Source organism: Miniopterus schreibersii (genome assembly GCF_964146895.1).
Source record: "Miniopterus schreibersii genome assembly, chromosome: X".
NCBI classification, from domain to species: domain Eukaryota; kingdom Metazoa; phylum Chordata; class Mammalia; order Chiroptera; family Miniopteridae; genus Miniopterus; species Miniopterus schreibersii.
Window position 1 is genome coordinate 63,343,965 of NC_138104.1, and position 25,201 is coordinate 63,369,165.

The 25,201-nt window shown below is 39.9% G+C and overlaps 1 protein-coding gene across 2 annotated transcripts in view; it reads right to left on the reverse strand.

Annotated features, from left to right (window-relative positions):
* The window catches only part of NEXMIF (neurite extension and migration factor), a 302,160-nt gene extending 277,638 nt beyond the window's left edge, over positions 1 to 24,522 (reverse strand). The window contains exons 1-2 of one of the 2 annotated variants that reach the window (XM_081125832.1): positions 23,629 to 24,418; positions 11,517 to 11,607 (exon numbers count right to left, since the gene is read on the reverse strand). The gene's annotated coding sequence lies outside the window, so the exon portion shown is untranslated. Of the gene's footprint in view, positions 1 to 11,516; positions 11,608 to 23,628 lie in introns of both variants that reach the window. The other variant, XM_081125831.1, reaches the window with a different exon arrangement.
* Positions 24,523 to 25,201: the final 679 nt, after the last annotated feature.

Here is a 25,201-nt window from a genome sequence, read left to right on the forward strand (position 1 = left end):
TATTTTTTCCATTTATTTATAGAGAGGGTGCAAGGGAGAGAGGAAGAGAGAGAGGAGGAGAGAGATAGAGAGAGAAATATTGATGTGAGAGAGACAAATTGATTGGTTTCCTCCCACATATGCTCCCACTGAGGCCTCAGATCAAACCTGCAATCCAGGTACATGCTTTTAAGTGAAACCTTCACCCTTTGGTGTGTGGGCTGATGCTCTAACCACTGGGCTACACAAGCTAGGGATGGTTGGGTTTTCAATTTACCTGTAACATGATTACATATTGTTTTATTATAAAAAATATCATGAAAAGGTAATGTACATGTTATTTGCTCTAAGTAACAATTAGAGTGGAAAAGGAAAATGCAAAAAGAAAAATACAATACATCCCCAAACAAAATGTTGAATGAAAGAAAAAAAACTAGTTGCAGAATGACATATACATTAGGTTATTACTTATATAAATTAATAAAAACAGAGGATTTTACATATACAAATATAACTCTATAAATGTATATATATATAATTACAAATATAACTATATAAATGCATATACACTTATATAGTTATATCTGTATATTCTATGTAGAATTATATATAAAATTGTACACAAATAAGTACATTTATATAAAACTATAAAAATGAAATGGAAAAGTACATACCAAATTCACCTTTGCCTCTGGGAATGATTGGAGAAGAATGGGGCTGAAAACAGTGGACACAAATTAAATCATCTTTAATGTTTTATTTCTCCTACTGGAAAAAAATCTAAAGCAAACTCAATGTTAAAAATAATAACAGTTTTTATGCAACATGAATAAATTCTAGAGATCTTCTATACAACATGATGTTTATAGTTAACAATATTGTATTGTACACTTAAAAATTTGCGTCCAGAGGGAAGATGGCAGCCCTCTGACAAGAAGCAGAGCACCCTTACTCCCAGCCACAGCCTCGATTTACCACTAAAATACTGTGTAAACAGCTAGGAAAAACAAGAGAAATATACCTGAGTGGACATATTTCAAGTAAGGAGCACTGAAGAAACATCAGTAAGTCAGGTAATAGAGGGGCAACATAGATATGGGGAGTCCCCCTGAAGCCAGTGCTGAGCACCGAAGCCTGAGCGTTAGAGGTTACAAAGCTCCCTCCCCTTGTGAGTGTGGACTGGCATTGAAAAGCTGGGATCTCAAACCTGGAGAGGAAGAGAAGGGAAGGAGAGCCCATGCGAGGTAGGCAGAGGGAGCCAGGGGAACAGTGTGCCTTCCCAGTGAAACAACGCATCTAATGGTGGCAGACAGGACAGGAGTCTTTCACCCCAAGTGCTGACCATGGGAAAGGCCAGAAGGCTTCACTGAGCACCCACTTATAAGGACCCTCTGATTACCTGTAAGGCATTGTGTAGAACCACAGAAAACATTTGAACTATGTAGTGCAGGGAAGAGGAAGAGAACCGTCCTGCCATGAGAGAAGAACTGGAGCTGCAGGTGGGGCTCATCCAAATTCCAGCCACCAGAGAAAGACCAGAGCCACCAGCAAGGCAGATCAGGTCTCCAGCTACCAGAACAGCTGGAGTGGCAAATTGGGAGTTTTTGACCCACTCTGAGGGGAACCAGGATAGCGCCCAAGAAGCTGCCCAGCTTTACTGAGATCCGCTGTGCAGGGGAGCTACGTAGGGCTGACTCTGTGACCCCTCCAGCTTGGTTCCGAGGCATGGGGGCACCAGGACCTCGCAGGGAAGATTCTCCTACTGTGATTTGCACTGTGCATTTTTGAGTTTTTGATGCTGAAAGGGCATTCACCTTCCTGACTTACATTGGGGAGACGGACCAGCAATAGCTGAGATTTGTGTCTGCATAGTGGAGAGTTTGAAATGAGCATCCTGTAAGATCTGCCAACCAGATCTGGGAAAGAGGGGCAGAGCATGCTTACCTCTCCTGCAGCCTAAGAGCACCACTCCCAACAAGAAAAGGGCTGGTTTAGCTTAATGAAGCCCCAGATATCCTCAGAAGGGCACAGTCCTGACATGGGAGGGAGAACAACTCACAGGACAACAATTCAAAAATAAGGCATTCAGGGAATATTGTTTGGGAACAGGAGGAAAACCTTAAAACCCCTCCTGGGGGGCTGGGTAGGCAAAGTGCTCACCAGAAGTTTTTATTTTAATCGAACCCACAGATCCCAGGTCTCTGAAACTGCCCATACAGAAAAGGCAACAGACTGAATACAATCTGAAACTGCAGCAGGACATTCTAGGGAAACTAGCATTGGAGAATATGGTAGAGACTAAGAAGTTGGCTTTGAAGCAGAGACTAACATCCCCACAGTAAGTGCCTGACAGCAAAACTTCTAAGTAAGGGAACAAATATCCCAAGCTACACTAGTGGGCCTACACCCTAAAGACTTTTCAGAAACCTCTGGAGTAAGACCAGGCAACCACAAAAAGGAGGCAAAATAGCTGACAAGTGGAGGTGATCCACAGAAAACCTCAGGTCAGCCAACTACCTAAGGACACCAGAGCCAAACCTAGACAGCTCCTGATATTGGCTGATACACAAGTACCTACCAGGAAAACTGAAATCAGCATACAAAACAGTGATCCTCAGACAACATAAGCTGCCCAGACAAAATTCACCTGATTGACCTTTTTTTTTTTTTTTTTTTAGAAAAAGAGAAAAGAAAAAATTTTCTTTTTAAATTTTTTAATATTTTTGAAATTTTTAATTACTTTTTTAAAATTTGTTTTGCTTAGCTTGTTTTTCCTTTGTTTTGTTTTGTTTTGTTTTTTTTGCTCCATTATCAAGATTATCTTGACATCCTTAGCTTAATTGCTGAGATCATTATAACCAAAAAGTTTACTGCTTTTCTCTATTGTTTCCCTCATATCTCTTATTGTACTCAACCTCTGCTGTCGCTTTATCTCTCTCACTCTTGTTTTTCCACTGGCATTACTTTTTTCTTTCTTTCTTTACTTTTTCTACCCTTTTATTCTCTGTCTTCCTGTCTTTTACTTTGTTGGTTTCTGTTTGTCTATTTCTTTTACTCTTTATTTTTCAACTATTTTCTTATTCTTACACTCTACTCTTAATTTTTTTTGCTCACTTTTCGTTCATGTCTTTTCTCTGCCCCTTTTATCTCCCAGTAAGTTCTTTATTTCTATTTTTAATTTTATATTTTTATTTAAATTTTTTTTTTTACTATTAGCAATAATATATTTTTTTCTCCCTTTTTTCTTTTTGCTTTAGAATTTGGATTCTTGCTTCCTTCTCCTAATTTTATTTTCTCTTGAGATGTTTTCATTGTGATTGTCAAGATATTTTGTAAAATACTGCTTGTTAACTGGCAATTTTGTTGTGTGTGTGTGGGTGTGTGTTTTTTGCCTTGTCAGCACCTGTACAACAGCTCACATCACGGTGGTTCGGGCTGAGACACACAGTTAGCCAAACTCAGGGGAAAGTCCTCTCAAAAGTGGGTGAAAAACAATATAGACCTAATCACAACAGGAGAGCCCAAAGAACCAAAAAAGGGACACCCACAAAAGGGACACACTTAGAGCAAATAGCTCAGAAGTATAATGAAAACACATCTCTGGGCCCTATTGGACATACACTACAAAATCCTACTCCACAAGACTGAGAGACAGCAAATATATCTAATATACAGATACAAATACTAAAAGCAACCAATATAGGGAGACAAAGAAACAACCCACAAGCCAAAGAAAAGGAAAAATTGCCAGAAAAAGACCTTCATGAGATGAAGTTAAGCAAGTTATCAGAAAGAGAGTTCAGAGTAATGGTCATAAAGATGCTCAAGAAAATTAATGAGAACAAAAAGACACTTAATGGAAAGTCCAGGAACTTAGTGAAAACATGAAAAGAGAGCTAGATATGATAAATAAGAACCAGGCAGAAATGAAGTATAATATATCTGATATTGAGAATATACAGGAAGGAATTAAAAGCAGGCTCAGTGAAGCAGAGGACAGAATAAGTGACTTAAAAGATGAGGTAGAAAAAGAACACTGAATCAGAGCAGCAAAAAGTAAAAACACAAAAAGCAAGGGAGCTTTGGGACAACATGAAGTGAAAAACATTCATGTCATAGGGGTTTCAGAGGGGGAGGAAAGTGAGCAAGTGATAGAGAACCTGGTGGAGGAAATAATTACAGAAAATTTCCCTAAGTTGTGGATGGAGAAAGCCACACAAATTCAGGAAGCACAGAGGGTTTGAAACAAGAAGGACCCAAAGAGACCCACTGCAAGACACATCATAATTAAAATGGAAAATATTAAGGACAAAAAGAGAATATTAAGGCTGCAAAAGAGAGAGACAGTGACCTAAAAGGGAGCCCCCATAAGGCTAACAGCAGATTTCTCAATAGAAACACTTTAGTTCAAAGGGAGAGGCATGAAATTCTCAAAGTAAGTAGAAGCAAGAACATACAACGAAGACTGCTTTTTCCAACAAGGCTATCATTTAAAACTGAAGGTGTAATAAAGAGCTTCCCAGACAAAAGAAGGCTAAAGGAGTTCAGTACAACCAAACCAGCATTGCAAGAAATGTTAAAAGGACTGATTTAAGAAAACGAAGAAATATTGAGAGAAAGGTACATCAGCATGAATGGCAAAATAGCATTAAATAAGTATATATCAATAGTAACATTAAATGTGAATGGAATTAGAGCTCCAATCAAAAGACATAGGGTAGCTGAATGGATAAGGAAACATGACCCGTATATATGTTGTCAACAAGAAATCCACTTGAGAGCAAAAGACTCACCCAGGCTGAAAGTGAAGGGGTGGGGAAAAAATATTCCATGCAAATGGAAAGGAAAATAAGACTGGAGTAGCAATACTTATTTCTGAGAAAACAGACTTCAAAATAAAGACGTTAACAAGAGACAAAAATGGTCACTACATAATAAGAAAGGAATCAAGCCAACAGGAGGAAATAACCCTTATAAATATATATGCACCTGCCCGGCCGGGCATGGCTCAGTGGTTGAGCAATGACCTAGGATCCAGGCGATCGGGGTTCGATTCCCGGTCAGGGCACATGCCCACTTGCGGGCTTGATCAATGACTCATCATTGATGTTTCTATCTCTCTCTCTCCCCTCCTTTCCTTCCTCTGAAATCAATAAAGATATATTTTATATATATATATATACACCCAATACATAGCACCTAAAGATATAAAAAAATTTCATGGTGGACTTTAAGTGAGAGATCGACAACAACACAATCATAGTGGGGGACGTGAACACCCCACTGTCATCATTGGACAGATCATCAAGACAAAAAATCAAAACATAAAAACACACCTTAAATGACACACGATATCTAGTGGATTTAATTTACATTTACAAAACATTTCATTCCAAAACAGCAGAATACACATTCTTTTCAAGTGTGCATGGAACATTCTCAAAAATACACCACATGTTAGGGAACAAAACAAGTCTCTACAAATTCAAGACTGAAATCATATCAAGCATCTTCTCTGATCACAATGTCATGAAACTAGAAAACAACAAATTAAAAAAACTCAAAATATTCAAATACATGGAAGCTAAATAGGATGTTATTAAACAATGAATGGGTTACCAAGGAGATCAAGGAAGAAATCAAACACTTCATGGAAGAAAATGAAAATGAACAGACAGCAACCCAAAATCTATGTGACACAACGAAAGCAATCCTGAAAGGAAAATTCATAGCATTATAGGCATAACTCAAGAGACAAGAAAAAGCTCTACTAAACCATCTAACACATCAACTAAAAGAATTAAAGGGAAAACAGCAAGAAAAGCCACAAGGAAGTAGAAAGAAAGAAATAATAAAGATCAGAGCAGAAATTAATGATATAGAGACTAAAAAAATATATACATAAAATCAATGAAGTCAAAAGCTGATTCTTTGAAAAGGTAAATAAGATTGGTGAATCTTTAGCCAGACTCACAAAGAAACAAAAAGAGAGGACCCACATAAATAAAATGAGAAATGAAAGAGGCAATATAACAACTGACTCAAGAGAAATACAAGAAAATACCATGAGCCAGTATGTCCCAACAAACAACAATCTGGGTGAAATGGATAAATTCCTAGAAGCATATAATCTTCCACAGCTGAATCAGGAAGAATCAGAAACCTGAATAGGCCGATAATAACTAATGAAATTGAAGCAGTAATCAAAAATCTTCCAACAAACAAAAGCCTAGGAACAGATGGATTTATAGGCTAGTTTTACCACACATTCAAAGAAGAGTTAACGCTTATTCTCCTCAAGCTATTTCAGAAAATTCAAGAAGAGGGAAAAGTCCCAAGCTCTTTTCATGAGGCCAACATCACCCTAATCCCAAAACCAGAGAAAAGCAATACAAAGACAGAAAATTACAGGCCAATATACCTGATGAAGATAGATGCTAAAATCCTCAACAAACTACTATCAAACAGGATCCAGCAACACATTAAAGACATCATACACCACAGCCAAGTGGGATTTATTTCAGGGATGCAAGGCTGGTACAATATCCACAAATCAATAAATGCGATACATCACATAAACAATATGAAGGACAAAAATCACATGCAATAGATGCAGTAAAAGCATTTGACAAAATCCAGTACCCATTTTGACAAAAACTTCCAGCAAAGTGAGAAAAGAGGAAACATATCTCAACATAATAATGGCCATATACGACAAACCTACAGACAACATCATACTCAATGGTCAAAAACTAAAACCATTTACCTTAAAAATAGGAGCAAGACAGGGATGTCCACTTTCACCACTCTTATTCAACATAGTACTGGAAGTCCTTGCCACAGCCATCAGAAAGGCGGAGCACATAAAAGGTGTCCAAATTGGAAAAGAGGAAGTAAAACTGTCATTATTTGCAGATGACATGATATTGTACATAGAAAACCCTAAAGCCTCTACCAAAGTACTACAAGTTTTGATAAATGAATTCTGCAGTGTAGCTGGATACAAAATTAACATTTGGAAATAGAAGGGATTAATATACACCAACAATGAACTCTCAGAAATAGAAGCTAAAAAAAATACCGTTTACCATTACAACTGAAAAAATATGATTCCTAAGAATAAACTTAACCAAGGATGTAAAAGGCCTGTACTTGGAAATCTACAGGACACTGAAAAAAGAAATAGAAGAAGATATAAACAAGTGGAAGAATATACCATGTTCATGGATTGGAAGAATTAATATCATTAAAATGTCCATACTACCCATAACAATTTATAGATTCAGTGCAATTCCTATCAAAATACCAATAGAATATTTCACAGAGCTAGAACAAATATTCCAAAAATTTATATGGAACCTAAGAAGACCCTGAAAAGCCGCAGCCATCTTGAGAAAGAATAGAGTGGGAAGGATCACTTTACTGGACATCAAACTGTGGTACAAAGCTATTGTTATCAAAACAGCCTGGCTTGGTTCAACAACAGACATATAGATCAGTGGAACAGAACGGAGACCTCAGAAATAGAGCCATGCCATTATGGTCAGTTAATATTTGACAAAGGAAGCAAGTGCATAGAATGGAGTGAAAACAGTCTCTTCAGTGAATTGTGCTGGAAAAATTGGACAGGTATATGCAAAAAATGAAACTAGATCACCAACTTACTCCATATACAAAAATAAATTCAAAATGGATAAAAGACTTAAATGTAAGTCGTGAAACCATAAAAAATCCTGGAAGAAAACATAGGCAGTAAAGTAACAGACATCTCGTGTAGAGAAATTTTCACTGATACATCTCCTAAGGCAAGAGAAACAAAAGAAAAAATGGGACTACGTCAAACTAGAAAGCTTCTGAATAGCAAAAGAAACCAGCTTCAAAATACAAAGAAACCCCACAGTGTGGAAGAGCATATTTGCCAAGGATGTATCTGATAAGGGGCTAATTTCTAAAGCGTACAAAAACTCATACAACTCAAGAAGAGGAAGACAAACAATCCAATTAAAAAATGGGCAAAGGACCTAGTAGACACTTCTCCAAAGAGGACATGCAGATGGCCAAGAGACCTATGAGAAAATGCTCAACTTCACTAATCATCAGAGAGTTGCAAATTAGAACCACAATGAGGTATCATTTCAAACCTGTCAGAATGGCTACCATCAACAAATCAACAAATGACATGTGCTGGTGAAGATGTAGAGAAAAGAGAACCCTGGTACACTGCTGGTGGGAATGCAGACTGGTGCAGCCACTATGGAAAACAGTATGGAGGTTCCTCAAAAAATTAAAAATGGAACTGCCTTTGACCCAGTGATCACACTTCTAGGAATATATCCTAAGAATCCTGGAACACTAATCAGAAAGAATATATGCACCCGTATTTTCATAGCAATGCAATTTATAATAGCTAAGATCTGGAAACAGCCTAAGTGCCCATCAGTAGATGAGTGGATAAAAAAGCTGTGGGACGTTTACACCATGAAATACTATGCAGTTGTAAAGAAGGATCTCTTACCCTTTGGGGAAGTATGGATGGAACTGGAGAATATTACATTAAGCGAAATAAGCAAAGCAGAGAAAGACAAACATCACATGATCTCACTTATATTGGAATCCAAGGAACTTAATAAACTGATGAATAAAATAAATTCAGTGACATGGAAACATGGATCAGACTGACCAATCTCAGAGGGAAGGTAGGGGTGGGTGGGTGGAGGGAAATTAACCAAAGAATTTATATACATATATGCATAATCCAAGGACACAGACAATAGTTTGGTGAGGGACTGGGAAGGGGGGGTAGAAATGTCAATGAGGAGAAAAGGGGAGTTCTGTAATATTTTGAATGCAAAAAAAATTAACCAATGAAATATTAAGTATAAAAAAAAAATTGCACCAGGCCACTGTGGCTCAGCAGTTGAGCATTGACCTATGGTACAGGAGATTGTATTTCAATTCCTGTTAAGGGCACAAGCCTGGGTTGTGGGCTCGATCCCCAATTGAGGCGTGCAGGAGGCAGCTGATCAATGACTCTCTCTTCGTTGATGTTTCTGTTTCTCTCTCTCTCTCTCCCTTCCTCTATTTGAAATCAATAAAGTTATATTTTAAAAAAATAAATAAAATTAAAAATTTGTTATGTAGGTAAATATGTTGTGTTCTTAACACACACAAAAAGATGTTGTTTATCAATTCTGAGCAGAGATCCAAGAGTGTTTGTTATGGTATTGATTCTCAGTGCTTTTCAGTATTTTTCTACTTATTCAAAATACAAACATAAGTCATTTTAAAAGCAAAATGTTGACTATTTCTTTTCTGTATTTTTAAAATCTGTGAAATGTCCATGGATTATTCTGGTAAATGATAAGCGAATTTAATCTCAAAACTAAGAAAATGAAAAGGAGCAAAAAGTAATAGGACAAAGGAAAGTGAAAGAGATAGTCACTGTGATAAGATATACAGAGGCCCTGAGAACCTCAGGAAATTCTTGCCCAAAAGTAACAAACAAATCCTTGTTCTAGAGCATAAACCAGACTTAACAAATGGACCCATTAAAAGATGGAAGCTGCTGGGTGTTCCATCACCCACCATATGTATTTAAAACCCCACTCTGTTTCATTGATTTCTTCAGATAGGAACTTCCAGTGAATCTCTTCCAACTGCCTAGCCTTTTAGGGACAAATTTTCCATCTCAGTTTCCAACATGGCTGTTACAACACCACAAATCACCTCTGCCATGCCTTGTTGAGTCAACTTCTTACTGGCTTCCAGGAATCATATGGGTAATATGGTTCTCTGAATTTATTCCCCAGAGTACTCAGCTTACATTTCTTAAATGAAATGTCTTACTACAAAAGCTGGACCTGCTGAAAATAAAGCTTTTCATTTTCCCCGACTGTCCTCTCCCCAAGCTAAGTTTCTGTCAAAGTCAGAAATGCCATTTTATCCTATAACTCTGAAGAAATCTCAGTCATCTTAGCTCTTTTGCTGCATAGTGACTGACAATTGAATCCATTTGCTTTTACCAACTCATTGTCTCTTGATTTTCCCCATAGCCCCATTTTGCTAGCCCTTTTCCCCAAAACTTTCCTTGCTTTTTTGGGGTACCTCACAATATGATGTTTTTCAATGGCTCTTCCTGACCTAACTCTGCCACTCCCAGAGCGACAGGACTCTCTGAGCTAATGTAACTGAAGAACTGACTCTAGATTTTGCTGTTTAAGAGTAGTAATGACCTTGTATCCAGCCACACAATATGCCAGGAAAACAGTGGTAGTCAAATAAGATACAGATCCCAGGCAACATCAGGGAAAAGGTTAAAGGCCCTGCTGATCAGTGAGGGGTGTAGGTTGGGAAGGTGGTCAGGCAAATAAGAGTGTTAAACGGAATAGATAAACATGGGCTTCATGAGTTCAGAAGTAAGAGTCTCCCTTACCTCACTGCTCAAATAAACCACGGATAGGACAATCTAACAGAAAGGATCAGGGTTTGACCTGTAATTATCACTCTCCCTGATTTACAGTGTGGTTTTGGGCAACTCGCTTTAATATATCTGAGACTCAAATCCTCCATATGAAAAATGTTACCAACATGGAAACTGTTACTGTGGGAAAAGACCTTAGAGATGAGCTCTAAACCAAGCTCTCATTTTACACTTTGAAAACTTTGGGTCTCAGGGTGGGGAAGCAACCTGTACTATGTGGTCTTCAATATTTACCTTTCCTAAGTCCATGAGGTTGTTTGTGAGGCCAAAAGAAATAAAACATAGGAGCCCTATGACTCCTTTAGAAGAAAGGGGCTATAAAATTATAAGGTGTTATTGGCAGCCTTAGTGCCTATGGCCCCTTAACATAACTCTGTCTCCTGAATGAAGACAGACCAGTCTGAGTTTTCATTTCCTCAGGACCACTGAACACACAGCTGTCTCCCTCAGCTGGCCATCTCAGCAACAAGCCCAAACAGAAACTCTCTGCCCTATCATCCACTGTGGCCTCTCCCACCTCAGGCTGTCCCAGCTGCTTGAGCAGTCCTTCTACCTAAGGGTCTGGAAACAGCTAGTCCCCCAATATTTTCCTCTAGGTCCATTTGTGGCCAATGCTACCTTACACCATGTGACACACAGCATTTCAGTGCCATAAGTAGATGACATAGAGCAGGGAGAAGTTAATTACAAAGGGCCTCCTAGAGGATTATTGGGAGATTGGGTCAGAGTCATGCAAGAAAAAGGATAAGGAAGTCTAAATGGACAGAGGGCAAAATAAAGAGCGTGCATAGGATCACACTTTTCCTTTCAGTGCATATTATGCCAAAATGGCTTTTTATTTAAAAGAGTAATTTGTCTAGTATGTGGCCTGGCTTTCTAGAGTAGAACTGTGGATTTTTTCAGTCTAATAAATTAAATTTTCAGAAAATAAAGGAATCTCATTCCTGGCATTAGCTGCATCCACTTTAGACTTCCATTAATGAATGGTATTTAGTCCTGGAAGATACCTGAGGGTAGAATGGTGGAGGTGAAAATCAAGAAGGAGAGATTAACTTACCTACCTGCTTTTCAGCATCTTTCAGTGTTTGGCTAGAAGTGACTTGGCCTTGATTCATGAATCATTGGGGTCAGCAATATGACATCAGCACCTTAGACAATAAACAAATGGGTCTTTATCTGAACAATAAACAAATGGGTCTTTCCATTTATTCAGGTGCTAAATATTTGTATGTGTAGCTTCCAAAGCATTATTGAAATAAGGCAAAAAACAGTGGCTTATAGGAGAGGGTGAGTTCAATGGCAAGGAATGTTGGTTCCAGGTTCTCTACCCAGATCTGTATCCTAATCTTTTGGCTCCTCTGCTTAACTGGTGACCACTGTCTTCAAAATTAAGTAGTGTATTTGGAACCTTCTTGAGAGACAAAGTGATGAACTGGGATTTTGATTGCTCCCACTATATCATTTCCATACCTCTGAGTAACAAACAAGGTTTACTCACCTCTTCCTCACAAATACACATATGGAAGGATCTAGGTGAGTCATGGTCTGGGATTTAACAACCAACACCTTGGTCTTGAGTTATAAAGCATGCTTATCTCTCTCTTTACAGCCTAACTTCCAAATTGCTTCTTCCTCAGATGAGTATATGTTTTCATCTAGTTTTAAGTCAAACCACATATATCTGAAAACTCAGTATAGCACTGGCACCATTCCTCTTCCTTTAAGCTGTTTAGCCAAATGAATATGACTATGTCATTTATAAAACATCCTAACATGTCAAGGTTACAGCTTTGCAAATACAGGATTTGCTATGGGAAAAAAATAATATGGCATACATACCATACATAAAACACATTCAATAGGCAATGGGTACATCTCTTCCCTTGCCAGGTAGTACAGTATATAAGCAGCCCATAAAAAGAAGCACACAGAGATGTATACACAAATACAGAGAGCCAGTAAGAGAAATTGAGAACAGTGTATTTACATTGAGGTTATCACTAGAAGTGTAAGCAAAGAGAGATTTGAGAAGACAACAGTTATGCCAGTGCACAAAGAAGCTGTGTAATAGGGTCTACTGATTCTCAAGGCCTTGGACAAAAGTACCAACAAGTCAACATGGAGCTCTGTGAAAGAAAGTGCTCTTTCAAAAATGCCCACCAACTAGCTGAGGATCAGAGCGTGGGGCCACCAAGATGCCAAATAAATCCTAGATTCTACAAACTGAATGAATATACCTTTCATAAGCTACTCTTTTCTGTTAATATTTCCTCAATCAATAATTGTTTTAGCCACTGAGGTGAAGTTTGTTGATATGAATAAACTAACTAACTTCTCCCCAATAAGGGAGATTTTCCCTTTAACAAAATGAAGTGGTACAAGAATCTGCAGCATGTTACTCCACCTGTTACAAAGGTTGAGAGGATGAAACTTAGTTAATAGTATGGTATATATATAGTTTCTACCAACTCTACTAGGTCCATACTGTCCAGCTGACTTCCCTGTGTTCATATCTCTCTAATACTCATAGCACCTCAGGTTTTTGAACTAAACCCCAGCCATACACCTCAGATCCAATATAGGTCCTTGTCTTATTCCACCTGTGCCACAGTATCTAACCCTAAACTTCAATTCTTATAGGACAAAGCTCCCTTCTGAATCTTGAGTCTTCCCAGAAATAGTGATGAAATGTTCCACATAAGTGTTGTATAATATGGCAGCCACTAACCACAGATGGTTATCAAACACCTGAAATGTGACTGAATTCCAACCCTTCACTCAGCAATAAAGAGAAGCCCTGCCCTCCAAGTGTCAACAAAAGCTGAATGGGGAACCTGGAAGTAACAAAGCAGTACACTGCCTTCCCCTGCTGGAACAATGTCAGAGAAAGCTATTTAAAACAGAAGTTTAAATATCCAGGTTACTGTAAAAAAAAAAATTAAAAAATCACTCCTCATACCAAGAATGAGAAAGATCCCCATCTGAATGACAAAAAGCGAAAGCCAGGGATGACAGGGATGTTAGAATTCTCTGACAAAGATTTTAAAGCAGCCATGATAAAATAAATAAATAAATAAATAAATAAATAAATAAATAAATAAATAAATAAATACTTCAATAAGCAATTACAAACTCTCTTGAGGCAAATAAAAAATATAAGTCTCAGAAAAGAAATAAAAGATACATGGAAGAACCAAGTGGAAATTTTAGAAATAAAAAATACAATAACTGAAATTTTAAAAAATCAAAATGCCCACAGCAGGCCGGTGAGGAGGACGGTACAGTGGTCTTTCTGAAAGAGGTCAAGAGTTTGTCATAGGACAGAGATACAGGTGGGGATACAGGACATGGGCAAGGTGAAGCTTACAGGAGGCAAGGGTGGAGTGAGGTGGGCTGCTGCTCATGTTACAGACTACAGAGGTGGGGTCGGAGATGGTGAGTTGGGTCTGAGACATGTTGACTTTGAGATGACATTTAAGTGAAAGTGGCAAGCATGCTGATGAAATAATAAAGTACCATCTTTTAAAGCATAAAAAAAATCAACAGATGATGTCTACAGCAGAATGGAGAGGACTGAGGGAAAAGTCTGGTAACTTAAAGATATAAATTATCCAATCTGAATAACAGAAAAATAGACTGGAAAAAATGATCAGAGCCTCAGGGCTACAAAAAAAAATCTAATTTTTCTGTCACCAGAGGAGGCCTGGCACAATAAGATAAAGACAACTTTACAGAAAGTGTATTCAAGGAAATAATGGCTAAAATCTTCCCCAAATTGCTTAAAGACATAAACCTACAGATTCAAGAAGCTGATAGTATTCCAAACTGGATGAACCCAAAGAAATCCGTGCCAAGGTACATCATAGCCAAGCTTCTGAAAACTAAAAACATTAAAAAGATATTGAAAGCAATGAGAAAGAATGACAGCAGATTTCTCATCAGAGCCCAAGGAGGTCAGAAAGAAATGATATCTTTTTTTTTTTTTAATACGTTTTTATTAATTTTAGAGAGAGAGGAAGGGAGAGGGATAGAGAGATAGAAACATCAATTGGCTGCCTCCAGCACACCCCTCATTGGAGATCGAGCTCACACCCTAGGCATGTGCCCTGACTGGGAATTGAACCAGGGACTTCTTGGTGCATGGGGCAACGCTCAATCCACTGAGCCATGCTGGCTGGGTGGAAATGATACTTTTTTCAAGTGCTGAAAGAAAAGAACTGTCAATTCAGAATCCTATATTGTGTGAAAATATTCTTCAGGAATGAAGGAGTAATCAAGAAATTCTCAGATGAAGGAAAACTAAGAGAATTTGTTACGAACAAACCTGCATTAAAAGAATGACTAAAGGAAGTTCTCTAAACAGAAAATATAAAAGAAGGAATTTTGGAACCTCAGGAAAGAAGAACAACAGAAAGAGTAAAAGTAAGAGTAAACACAATTGACTGCTGCTCATGTTGAGTTTTCTCGTTACATTTGACAGTTGAAGCAAAAATTAAAACACTGTCTGATGTAGTTCTAAATATACGTAGAGGAAATATTTAAGACAATTATGTTATAAATGAAGGAGGATAAAAGGACTCAAAAAGAGGCAAGGATTGGTCAAACAGGTAAAATATTGATATTATTAGACTGTGATAAGTTAGGTACAAGCACTCTGGTAAATGATTTTGAACTTCTTAAAAAACTGGAAACATACACTTACTACATGACCTAGCAATCACACTCCTGGAGAAATGAAAGCTGTGTTCATGCAAAAACTTGTACACTAACCTGTACAGTTTTATTTGTAATAGCACAAAACTGGAGACAACCAAAATGTCCTCAATAGGTAAATGGTTAAACAAACTGATAGATTCACACCATGAAATACTGTTCAACAGTAAAAAGGAATGTATAATCTATACACAAAACAACTTGGATGGATCTCGAGGGCCTTATGATGAGTGAAAACAAGCCAATCTTAAAAGATCACATACTCTAGGATTCCATTTATATAACATTTTTTAAATGATAAAACTATAAATTTAGAAAAAAGATTAGTGATTGCCATGGGCTAGAGATAATGTGGGTGAGGGGGATCAGTGTGACTATAAAGACAATAAAGGGTTGGCACAAGAGAATGGTTGTAGTGATTGAATAATACTTTATCTTTGATTGTGGTGGTAGTTACACAAATCTACACATATGATAAAATAGCATAGAACTAAACGCATCCATTGTTCTAATGTTAAGTTCATGATTTTGATACTATAGTTATGTAAGATGTAACCATTTAGGGAACTGGGTGAAGGCTACATAGAACATCTCTGTCCTTTCAATTTCCTGTGAATCTATAATGATTTCAAAATTTAAAAAATCAAGTCACTGTGGCAAGCAGAGTAATGACTCTACAAAGTAGTCCATGATCTACTCCTAGAACCTATGACTGTGTTAGGTTTTATGGCCTATTGGGAACAGATGGAATTAAGTTTGCAAATCATCTAACCTTGAGGGAGATTATCCTGTATTATTCATCCAAGTAGACCTAATGTAATTACACGGGGTTTTAAAAGTGGAAGAGGGAGGCAGAAGAATGAGAGTAAAAAAGGAGATGTGACAATGGAAGCAAGATTGAAGTGATGCAATATAAGGAATCAATGCACCATTGCTGACTTTGATAATGGAAGGAGGCCATGACCCAAGAAATGTGGGCAGGCTCTAGAAGCTGGAAAAGGCGAGGAAAGGGAGCCTCTCCTAGAGCTTCCACAAAGGAATTCAGCCCTGTTCACACCTTGATTTTAATGCAGTGAGATCAATTCAGATTCCCCACCCCTAGAACTGTAGGATAATAAACATGGCATATATTAGTGTTTGCACATCTTAAGGAACTTTGCCTTTAATATATGATGCTAGATCTCTAGGATGCTAATACTCTAAAAGGCCCATGAGTCCCAAGAGTCCTCATGAAGATAATCTGGACACAACCTTCCTCTCTGACTCCATCACCATACCTAACAATTGGTGCTGGCAAGAGTTCCCAAGTTTTGTCAAGATCATTGGCTAAGGGAAATATACAGAGATAGGTAAATAGATAAAAGAGAAGAGATGGGGGCAGGTGAGCACAAGTGAGCTTTTATGGAATAAATTTTATATATTAATAATGAACTTGTGGAGGGTGAGTGTTGAACAGATATTTGTAAGCATCTGAAAGTTGACAAGTCAAGGATTTGAGGAAACTAGCCTTGACTTATTCTTGGTGAGAATAGAAATGTCAAAGTGAGTGCTTAATGATGCTTTTCCATAATGAAAAATGCCTGTGAAGACTAATCAGAAAAATGCTTGCACCAGTAGCTGAGAGCTGTAGCCCATAAGTATACTAATAACGGGCTTTTTTGAGAGAGTCATTTTCATGGCTTCCATTTCAGTCTACTGTGACCATGACAGCCATGCAACAGCAATTCTTGTAATAACTAGGCAAAGGCTACTGCAGAGGTTTTTTTAACTCACAATGCATGGTTGAATTTCCTGAAAATGTATGCAAGTGTCATATATGTAAATGTGTACTTTTCTGAAGAGTGGACCTTTGGCATTCATTGAATTTTCACAAGGGTTCATGCCAAAAAAAAAAAAAAAAAAAAAAGGTTAGGAACCACTAAACTAAATGGTGATGGCCCACTTTATTTACGCTCCTACTCAGTAAGCACATTTTCAGAATGTGTTTCAGTTATTTAGTAACTAAAGAGACAGCACGTTTCTGTTCAAACAACTTGCAAAAACTGGTCTCTGGGTTAATAAATCCTCAATGCTAGGAAATACGTGGTAAATACTTGAGAGTAGGGCAAAAGGAATTTAGTAGCACCACAAAATTTTGGTTACTGGAAAAGATCACTATTGACATTTTTAAAAATTTATCTTTATTGTTGAAAGTATTACAGATGTCTCCCTTTTTCCCCATTGACCCCTTCTACCCTGCACCCACTCCCTGCTCCAGGCCTCCACCACACTATTGTCTGTGTCCATGGGTTATTCAAACAAAAAAATTCACACATGGACTTCACTTTTGGGGTCATCCCCCTGCCACTCTACCAGGTTCTGGGCAACCTTCCAAATCCTAGATATCAGCTGATAAGTATGTGCTCAGGAAATGTGGACTCATTTTGACATTGGCCTAAGGAAAGGTCAATTACAAAGGGGAAGGAAGCTTCAAAACATGCAAAACCAACTCCAAATGGGCTCCACATTTTTTTCTTTTTTTTTCTTTTTTTAAAAAATATCTTTATTGATTTCAGAGAGAGGAAAGGAGAGGGAGAGAGATAGAAACATTAATGATGAGAGAGTCATTGATCGGCTGCCTCCTGCACGCCCCCAACTGGGGATCGAGCCTGCAACCAGGGCATGTGCCCTGACCGGGAATGGAACCCCGATTGCTTGGATCCTAGGTTGACGCTCAACCACTGAGCCACACCAGGCTGGGCACATTTTTTTCTTGTCTTTATGATTGCTTTTACCATAGCAGGTCATATTTGTCTTGTGCACCATAGTTTCTTTGGATGCCTGCCCTAAATCAATGAAAGCCAATCACGGGTATTTAGGACTAGAAGACAGTTTAAAAGGTTATCTTGTCCATTACAGAAAAGGAAAAGGGAAATATGTATATGTAATATAAATATATATTTACATATTTGGAAGACTACAAGCACATTATTCTGGACAGAGTTACCCGTGCATTTCTTAAAACATATTCTAAAAGGAATTCACACTTCCATTAGTACCATTCTCTTATTTTACAACTAACATTTTCAAGATGATCTTTCTAAACCTAAATGCCTCCTGATAAGCTTTAAGCTTATTACCTATTGCCAGTCTTTCATGAAAGTAAGAGCAGTCACTTTCCAGCATGCAGATAGCACCTCTTGTGTGTGTGTGTGTGTGTGTGTGTGTGTGTGTGTGTGTGTGCGCGCGCGAGCGCACATATGCACACACACATTTTGGAGGGGTGTACAATTCTGTCAGGCCCAAATCCTGAATCATTTTGGGGATTCTTATCCTCCAGAAAGACTTCTTAGCTAGTAAAAGGATAGGCTGAGCCAGTTAAGGGACTATGACATCTTCAAAGCTCATTATACTCCTGGCCAAGCTTTATAAATATAACCATCTCCCCAAACCAAGAGCACAGTTTGATTTGAAGGTGGCTATAGTTAGGTGACCATAGAACTTTTTGTCCAAACTAGGACACTTTTAAGGGTGAAATAAATATCCTTGGATAACAGGTATATGACCACACTATAGTTCTCCATAGAAGAAATGCTTCAACTTCCCCCAAAGCAAATGAAAATCTATGCCTGTTATGGATGGGAGCCTGCTACTCAAGCAGTGAGGTCCACAGTATAATCTTGGTCTATAACTTCTAACTCCCCTCAAGTTAAACATTAAGATCAGCACTTGATTAAGTTAGTTGTGTAATACTATTGAGCTACCAAAGTAGGCAGGTGTAACTTTTTAAATGGAGTTTGGGGGTGTTTGAGAAAATAGTAGATACTTGTTTATATCAAAATCATCTTATTGGGTTGTAGAATATGACCTATTGAAGTGCCTTTTAAAAAATAAAAATTATGTGCACATTAGTTGGTCTTGAAGAACTCAGCCTTTTTTTCCACCAGAGAACAAGGGAGGGAAAGACATCAGTTCATAGTGTTTATCCACAAAAAAAGGGACTAAAGAGAGCATATTCCCAAGCAAAGGGCTGCAAATCACTGTGGTCAATGAGGAACCCATGAGAAGAGAGACATAGAGTGTCCTCACCCCTTAGCTGTAGCTGGTCCAGAAAAGGCCCTACCTTCACTAAAAGGTATCTTTCCCTTACCCTCCACTCTCCTGGCTGGCCCCACCCAGACCAGATTTCTCCAAGATTGTGATGTGTGTAATGTTGCACAAGGTCAGTGTTGCTTGAGAAGAGAGGAATGTTCACCTCTGCCTAAAACAAAATTTTCTGCATGAGAGAAAACTCTGAAATTAAAGGTAGCCCATGTGATGTAGTCTTGCTCAGTGCCTTTTGTTTTGTTTCCAAGGAGCCCTGGAGAAGTGGCATGGAGAGCCCAAAAAGTTCTTTGTGTCTAACTCTATGACCTAGGTTTTGAAAAGGTGCTTTCTGGTGGAGAAACAGTCAATTAGGGAGCTGATGGGCAACATCTCAGAGGAGGTAAAAGGGGACAAATAAAGAAAGAATTAAAATGTCAAAACTTACTTTCCCCATAAAACCAAAGAAAGGTAAAGCAGGGAAACCAGATAACCTACTCCTTAGTATATCATTTCTCTTCCCTACCACCTACTTTGGTACTTTATTCCTTTTGCTTACTGCAAGGTAGAACACTTAAACGATGTATGTGCCACCAGAAAAATACATGTAAAGATAATGTAACAGGGTCAAAAGCTAATTACAACCTCCTTTTCTCCCCTTACTAAGGGATTTGGAGAGAAAAAGTATTCACTAGAACTGGACTTAAGAACAGAGCAACTGCAATCAATGCTTCTTTGGTAAAGCTAGTCCTTTTCCAAAGCAAATACTTCCATGAGACTAGGACCTCCACAGTGATTGAAATTCATGAGTATGTCTTTGAATGTTTAAAATCCAGCTCTTGGTCCATTTGATGCAGTGATCTCACTTCTAGGTATATATTCTAAGAATCCTGAAACACCAATCAGAAAGAATATATGCACCCCTATGTTCATAGCAGCATTATTTACAATAGCTAAGATCTGAACCAGACCAAGTGCCCATCAGTAGATGAGTGGATAAAAAACTGTGGTACATTTACACAATGGAATACTATGCAGGTGTAAAAATGAAGGATCTCTTACCCTTTAAGACAGCATGGAGAGACCTGGAGAGTATTATGCTAAGTGAAATAAGCCAGGCAAAGAAAGACAAATATAACATGATCTCACTTTTATGCGGAATCTAATGAACAAAATAAACTGACGAGAAAAATAGATAGATCCAGAGACACAGAAGCATGGAACAGACTGATGAATCGGGGGGGGGGGGGGGTAGACAAAGAACTTATTTTCATATATGCATAACCCATGGGCACAGACAATAGTGTGGTGAAAACCTGGGGAGGGGGCAGGAGGAAGGTGGAGGGTTTCAGTGGAGGAGACAAAGGGAACATCTGTAAAACTTTCAACAATAAAGATAAATTTTAAAAATAAACAAATAAGGAATTGTTCAGAATTTACATATGAACCACTTCAGTATGTTTTAATTATACAGTACTGTTATTAGTTATAGTTGAAAGCTATACAAATGTATATTTTGTAGATTAAAAATATTTTATATTGTTTTAAAATAAAATAAAATCCAGCACTTATCACTTTTCTCATCCCTCTTCTCTCACTTCCTAAACACAGGCAACACCACCACATCTTTAGTTCTCTCTGCTCTAAGGAGTTTACAGATAACTAGAAGATTGTAGAGAAACTAAAAAGAGAGAAGGTCCAAGAAGGTCTAAGTAAAACAGAGAGAAAGTGGCAGTGTTCTGCATTTGTTTGACTTTGGCAACAAGGTGTTATAGTTTGCATGTGTGAGTGTGTGTGTGTGTGTGTTTTAAAAAGCACTGATGCATTGAAGATTTATTCACTGAACAGGTTGATTTATTTAACAAACTTGACACATGTCAAATTTTACCAGGTGCTTACAATAATTGTTACCAATTTGTCAGAGCTATTATTTAGCCAAATATTTGTTTTAAGAGTATTTTCCTTTAAATGACTTTCTCTAGCCCACAGCAGAATCAACTCATGGTTCATTTTAGTTATGTCATGTTATGTTATGTCACGTAAACAACAGCTATTTAGTAGAAGTCTCTAAAATCTAATCTTCCCAGGGCCATTTAATCTCCTCCCAAAATCTATTATTTTTTTCCTAGTAATAAATTTTTGGTTAAAATCACATCATAGGGAAAAAAATTAATATGTACAATGCCCTTTCATGTTATGGTATTTTACACTTTTGATTTACAAAGAAAATAAGCTTCTCAGCATACTGTTAAAATCATAAATGTGAATACTGTTAACCTAAAAATTGGTTATAAGGATAAATGGATATGATTTTGAGTGTGCATGAGTATGTGTCTGTGGGATGTGAAATGATGATTTGGACAGCTACAGGACAGCATAAGAGAAAGTAAATGGAGTCAGATTTCAAGTCTTAAATTTGTTGAATAACCCTACTCCATCTGTACACATGTCCACAAAAATTATATATTTTTAACTCAATTGAATGCAATCTATCCAGGTTCTGTGGGAGGTAAAATATTGGAGGGTATTTCCAAGGAACAAAAATGTCTAATTACTAGCTACCATGGCTGCTTTGAGTTCCTGTATTATAAATATGCCATTTGGAAAAGCAAGAGGCTCATTTTGACCTCCCAGGTCAAGGAATGTGGAGACTAAGAAAGATGGGGTAGGGGGAGAAAAAGGGAAATCCCACCACCACACAAGTAAATCTTTGACCTAGTAAGCAAACACGTTTTTGTTGTTACTACTGGGTAAAATGTACAAGTCTTCCAGAAATTAGACACTGTAATAAAAGTGTACCAGCCCAAATTTAAACTGCTCACTAGACAGATGGTTAATTATATTCACAGCCACATACTTCACTGGGATAGAGTTTCAGACACTCAGCCAGTTTTATTTGATTAGCCGGATTCCCAGTTAATATGTAAAATGACAGTTACTTAGGGCTTTTTTGTTCCCTTCTAAAAATATTTTTAAGTAAGTGTAAATTCTCCTCAGCCATGAGAATGTCATTGCTGTAAATAAAACGTTTGGTCATGTGTAAAAGATGTAAGGGAGATTCATCCGTGGAAACCCAAATGGTCTTTACAGTTCAGGGAAAACCATTGGAGCACCTTTGCTCACCAAGCAAAATATTTCAGGAACTATCAGCACACTCTGCTCCTCCACCAAAAACAAGGAGATATTCAAATCCTGGGTTAAAGTGCTTTAGATGCTTTTTTAACAGCCCAGCAGCCCTACACACAAACCATGTCTTTTCAGATAAAGGTCTAGAAAATGTAATGTTAGGAAAAGGCCACATTACCTAAGTATACTACACAGAATTCAACAATATGCTGCGAGCCAAAACGCAGAAGCAAAATATGAAACCCACTTATTCAAAATGCAATGAGAAATTCGACAAAAATCAAGTGTGCTGGTGTCGAAATAGGGAAGCCTTTTTTTTCTTTTTAACTTCAAAAAAGAACAGAAAACCGGGTGATTCAGTCCCTCACGAATCAGACTGACAGAAGCAGTCATGAAGAAACCCCTGGATTCCTCAGCAGAACTGCGCCAACTCAGCGGTGCGTTTTCCACACTTTCCCGGGGCCGAGCCTGTTCCCTGCGCCGGCTCCTGGCCTCCCCACCCCACGGGGTGTGCCAGACCCCAGCCGACATGTGTAGCGGGCACAGCCCAGGGAACCACCAGAAGCCACGCAGGAGAGGGGCAATTCGATTGCAATCCAAAGAGGGAATGTGCCTCGAGGTAATTTCCGCAAAGGTGACAAGCTGGGTGAGGCTCTATAGAGCCCTCAATTTAGACCTTCCCGCAGCCCCAGTCGAGTGGCGCGTGCTCACTGGCACTCTGTGGTCCGCAAGGCAGTGCGGTGCGCTGGAGGCTCAGGAGGTACGGGCCGTGGCGCTTCGCACCTTTACCACTTTGGCCCTGGCTCCGGATCCTGGCCAAAGCGTGGGTTTTCCCACTCACGCCGAAGCGTGCGGTGTCTCTGCCTATTCCGTGGTCAGGATCTCCTCGCCATCAGTCCAAAAGGAGGCAGCACTTGGCTGGTCCCCACTCCCTGGCCCTGTGCGTGTGAGCGCCGCAGCTCCAGTCGCCTGCTTCCCGCCCCCCCAACCCGCCAGCCAGCCCGCCCGGCTCCAGCATAGAGGCCTTTCCTAGATTGCAGTGCCTGTCAGGACCAGCCAGGACCGCGCGCCCCCGCGGCCTTGCTACCTAGTACACAGACACACACACGCACGCCATTCTCACACAGACACCCTCCCTTCTGTCTGCCCTTCCTCCTCTTCTCTCTCGGCCTCCCCCAATTCCTTCCACCACTTGCAGCCGCCACCCGGAGACAGTTGGGGAGCCAGCGAGAAGGCCAGAGGGGCTGGATGGCAGCCTCTGTACTCACCTCACAGGCCGACTCCTAGGGTGCACGTCCTGGTGGATTCAGAGCGGGGCCACAGTTAAAGCTGGGGTCCCGCCACCACTGCTATTGCTCTAGCTGCCGTCGCTGCTACTGCTGCCGCCGCTGACACCTCTGCCTCAGCTCCATACGCCAGGCCAGTCAGGTGGACGCGCCTCTCTCCCTCAGGCGCCGCTGCAGCCTTGGTAGATGGAGTCAGAGATGTCGGGCTCTGGCCGTGGAACTCAGTGCCTCAGTGGCTGCCGGCTGCTCCTGGGCTCCGCACTTGGCCCTCACCAGCGCTAGCTCCTGTGGTGGCTACCTCGCATGGCGCTGGAGCCCGCTCAGTGCGGTAGCTGTGGCCATCGGCCGGAGGGAGAGAGGAGGGAAGCTGCTACTGTCACTACCCTGTTAAAGCTACTGCTAAATGCTGCTACTGCTACTGCTACTGCTATTGCTACTGCTGTGGCGGCGGCGGCGACGGCTGCTGCTGCTGCAGCTGCAGCTGCTGCTGCTGGTTTTCCTTCCCGGGTACTCCCTCTGCCTCGTCCTCCTCCCCCCCCCCTTTCTCCTCCTCCTCTTCTTCCTCCTCCCCCTCCTCCTCCTTCCGCTGCTTTTCTCAGAGCCTCAGCGGGCGCTGCCTGGTCTCTTCTCCCTGAGCTGCCACTGCCCATTCAGAAAGGTGCCCAGAGTGGGACTTCCTCGGCTGCCACCATCGTTATTGCCCCTGCCATTGTTTCCTCCAATACGGCTGTTCTTGCTGGACGCGTTCCCCTTTACCTCCCTTCCTCACCACTGCCCCCCTTTCCCTCCCGTTTTCTCTACCCTCTCTAAAGTCCCTTCCCTATGTGCCCCTTCCCACTCTGTCCGTCTGTCCACCCCCCTCAGACTCCCGGGAGCGCGCACTGCGCAGCCACCTGTCATAAAGGGCGCGCACCCCCTTATCCACCCCCACCCCACCCCCCACTCATTCTTGCAGCTAGTCGTGTCCACCGCACCAGTGAAGTGTTCTTCTCCCAGCACACACGCAGCCGGTCACCACTCTCCCACATCTTTTAGATCAGTTATATGTACAGAGAGGGGCGCTCTGAAGTTTGGGAAAGAATATCTTAATGGCTTCTTTTCCCAAACATCTAACCATTCAACCTCTACCTACCCTTAACTTCAGAGCCTAGGCCTCCAGAAGGGTGGGTCCTGTTGGAAGGTTGGATGAAAGGCCATTTCCTTGAGAATTGGACAGGGGTGTTTTTTGGAATGCAGAAGAAGAGAAAAAGGGAATGTGAAATGTGCCAGGAAGGAAATGGGATCTGCCCGACTGCTGTCATTGAGAAATCCCTTAGGTGGCCATGCCCCTTCAGAATTCCTGAGAACCCAACAGGAAACAGCAAGGGGATCTACAGCAACTTAGAAAGGATCATTTAGCACGCCTAGAGCTCAGGTATAAGGTTGGGGCCTGGATTCCTGAACCACCACCACTAGGAGCCAGGGCAAGAGATGGTAAGGTTGGTGCCAGAACAGGAGGAGTCATACTAAGCTACTTTGTGTGCACTTGCTCCAGCAAGCCATCGCCAAAGCACAG